Below are 4398 nucleotides of genomic sequence, written 5' to 3' on the forward strand. Positions count from 1 at the left end.
AAAACCTCAGAATGGAGTGTGGTAACCAGCGGTGTACCACAGGGATCAGTATTAGGTCCTCTGCTATTCCTAATCTACATTAATGATTTAGATTCTGGTATAGTAAGCAAACTTGTTAAATTTGCAGACGACACAAAAGTAGGAGTGGCAAACACTGTTGCAGCAGCAAAGGTCATTCAAAATGATCTAGACAAGATTCAGAACTGGGCAGACACATGGCAAATGACATTTAATAGAGAAAAGTGTAAGGTACTGCACGCAGGAAATAAAAATGTACATTATAAATATCATATGGGAGATATTGAAATTGGAGAAGGAATCTATGAAAAAGACCTAGGAGTTTTTGTTGACTCAGAAATGTCTTCATCTAGGCAATGTGGGGAAGCTATAAAAAAGGCTAACAAGATGCTCGGATACATTGTGAAAAGTGTTGAATTTAAATCAAGGGAAGTAATGTTAAAACTGTACAATGCACTTGTAAGACCTCATCTTGAATATTGTGTGCAGTTCTGGTCACCTCGCTATAAAAAGGATATTGCTGCTCTAGAAAGAGTGCAAAGAAGAGCGACCAGAATTATTCCGGGCTTAAAAGGCATGTCATATGCAGACAGGCTAAAAGAATTGAATCTGTTCAGTCTTGAACAAAGAAGACTACGTGGCGACCTAATTCAAGCATTCAAAATTCTAAAAGGTATTGACAGTGTCGACGCAAGGGACTTTTTCAGCCTGAAAAAAGAAACAAGGACCAGGGGTCACAAATGGAGTTTAGAAAAAGGGGCATTCAGAACAGAAAATAGGAGACACTTTTTTACACAGAGAATTGTGAGGGTCTGGAATCAACTCCCCAGTAATGTTGTTGAAGCTGACACCCTGGGATCCTTCAAGAAGCTGCTTGATGAGATTTTGGGATCAATAAGCTACTAACAACCAAACGAGCAAGATGGGCCGAATGGCCTCCTCTCGTTTGTAAACTTTCTTATGTTCTTATGTTCTTATGTTTAAAGTTAGCATTTCAGGAAGCAAAGTAAACACTGTGGACTACTTGAATAGACAGTGGCTGATTATTCGCACATCAGAGAAGATGCCATGGCAAACAGCACATCCAGGAAGAAAAAGTGCTCACTAAAACCATCAAAAGGAGGAGTGTAGAGGATGATTGCCATTAGATTATTTTGCACATACAGTAAAACCTGATTAGACACCTCTGTTATCTGAACAGGCCGTTGTTAATCTTGCTGTGTGCATTGCTTTGCCTAGTTGTCACTGAAAATGTGCAAACCAGCCCTCAATCACTGGTATTTACATAACAGTGATGTACAGACTGTTATATATTGAAGGGATAATTGCATTGCTGTAGCATGTTACAGGACTATAATGGATCTCCCGAGTCAATAAAGCCAAAGACTGAAGGTCGAGGGCATTATTTGAACAAGGGAGTTTCATTATTACAGAGGAACACAGTAATGGTATTATCACTATTACACTTATTTATTTACCTCTGTTTGTCTGAAATAGTAGTTAGGTTTTCCTTTACAACTGCCAATGCTTTTTGGTGATCAGATCTCTCTTAAAGCTGCATTGCCATGCTCAATTGTACACTTGTTCTAGATGCATTCAGCGGTCCTAAGAGGGTGGTAGGTGCATGTCCAGAGGAACACTGTCAAACTAGATGGATTTCCAGCTTTAATGTCCCTTATGAAAGTTTACCATTGTAAATTTGCACAGTAACTTACAATGGGAAAGGACGCTGGAACTAGGGGTGCTGGGGGTGCGGTAGCAACCCTTGGCTTTGCATGGCTTCCATCATATACAGGGGTTACAGTTTTGTTCAATGGCTTTCAGCATCCCCACTTTAAAAATGGTTCCAGTGCCACTGACAATGGTTTTTTATGTACTTTAATAAGTTTGACCATACCTTGCTGGTCTTTACAATGCTTACCTGTGCTTTGCTGTGCATGTGCTGTGCTTTATCACACTTTGCTGTGACTTTATTATGGGAAATTATATAAGAGATCCAAATTGTTAACCGCATGGCCTTCCTAAAATCAACCTCCCAACTCCTTTAATTTCAAATATATATATATATATATATATATATATATATATATATATATATATATATATATATATATATATATATATTATATATGTGTGTGTGTGTGTGTGTGTGTGTGTGTGTGTGTGTGTGTGTGTGTGTGTGTGTGTGTATAATATATATATATATATATATATATATATATATACAGCTCTGGAAAAAATTGAGACCACTGCAAAATTATCAGTTTCTCTGATAATTTCTCTGGTTTTAATATTTATAGGTATGTGTTTGGGTAAAATGAACATTTTTGTTTTATTCTATAAACTACTGACAACATTTCTCCCAAATTCCAAATAAAAATATTGTCATTTAGAGCATTTATTTGCAGAAAATGACAACTGGTCAAAATAACAAAAAAGATGCAGTGTTGTCAGACCTCGAATAATGCAAAGAAAATAAGTTCAGATTCATTTTTAAACAACACAATACTAATGTTTTAACTTAGGAAGAGTTCAGAAATCAATATTTGGTGGAATAACCCTGATTTTCAAGCACAGCTTTCATGCGTCTTGGCATGCTCTCCACCAGTCTTTCACATTGATGTTGGGTGACTTTATGCCACTCCTGGCGCAAAAATTCAAGCAGCTCGGCTTTGTTTGATGGCTTGTGACCTTCCATCTTCCTCTTGATCACATTCCAGAGGTTTTCAATGGGGTTCAGGTCTGGAGATTGGGCTGGCCATGACAGGGTCTTGATCTGCTGGTCCTCCATCCACACCTTGATTGACCTGGCTGTGTGGCATGGAGTATTGTCCTGCTGGAAAAACCAGTCCTCAGAGTTGGAAAAAATTGTCAGAGCAGAAGGAAGCAAGTTTTCTTCCAGGACAACCTTGTACTTAGCTTGATTCATGCGCCCTTCACAAAGACAAATCTGCCCGATTCCAGCCTTGCTGAAGCACCCCCAGATGAGTCCAATTTTCAGCTTTGCCCAACACCTGGTTGTCTAATGGTTAGACAGAGACCTGGAGAGGCCTACAAGCCACAGTGTCTCGCACCCACTGTGAAATGTGGTGGAGGATCGGTGATGATCTGGGGGTGCTTCAGCAAGGCTGGAATCGGGCAGCTTTGGCATTAATCAAGCCAAGGTTGTCCTGGAAGAAAACTTGCTTCCTTCTGCTCTGACAATGTTCCCCAACTCTGAGGATTGGTTTTTCCAGCAGGACAATACTCCATGCCACACAGCCAGGTCAATCAAGGTGTGGATGGAGGACCACCAGATCAAGACCCTGTCATGGCCAGCCCAATCTCCAGACCTGAACCCCATTGAAAACCTCTGGAATGTGATCAAGAGGAAGATGGATGGTCACAAGCCATCAAACAAAGCCGAGCTGCTTGAATTTTTGCGCCAGGAGTGGCATAAAGTCACCCAACATCAATGTGAAAGACTGGTGAAGAGCATGCCAAGACGCATGAAAGCTGTACTTGAAAATCAGGGTTATTCCACCAAATATTGATTTCTGAACTCTTCCTAAGTTAAAACATTAGTACTGTGTTGTTTAAAAATGAATCTGAACTTATTTTCTTTGCATTATTCGAGGTCTGACAACACTGCATCTTTTTTTGTTATTTTGACCAGTTGTCATTTTCTGCAAATAAATGCTCTAAATGACAATATTTTTATTTGGAATTTGGGAGAAATGTTGTCAGTAGTTTATAGAATAAAACAAAAATGTTCATTTTACCCAAACACATACCTATAAATAGTAAAACCAGAGAAACTGATAATTTTGCAGTGGTCTCTTAATTTTTTCCAGAGCTGTGTATATATATATAATATAGATCTATATAATATATTTTATATAATATATATATATATATATATATATAATATATTTGAACTATAATATATTACCAATAATATTGTTTAATAAGTGTATAATATATTATTACATTTGTGTTGTTTTTATTGTAGGATTTCCTTTGAAGTATTTCATGCACATTTAATACTACTACGTAATATAATAACTCACTCTCTGATTTTACTGTTGACAAGCAGATCTTTAATATAAATGGTACAAAGTATAATGCAAAGTAAGTTATTGCATTTCCGTTTTAAAAGTGGAGTTTGGTAAAAACAAACACATTTCCACGAGTAGTTATCCACCCGAAAATTCAAGAAACTTCAGAAATGATACTGTATAAAGTGTTACTCCAACGTCGTAGTTAGTAGAGTGGCAGTACGTTTGGTGTTCCACTTGGCGGCGCTATATGATGCAGCAGCATCCACGTCAATCTTTCTTAATCCTGCAGTAGAGGACATATTGTACAGTGCTGTTTGCTTCCTGAAACGCAGAAAAAAAA

This window comes from Polyodon spathula, chromosome 13 (assembly GCF_017654505.1).
Source record: "Polyodon spathula isolate WHYD16114869_AA chromosome 13, ASM1765450v1, whole genome shotgun sequence".
NCBI classification, from domain to species: Eukaryota; Metazoa; Chordata; class Actinopteri; order Acipenseriformes; family Polyodontidae; genus Polyodon; species Polyodon spathula.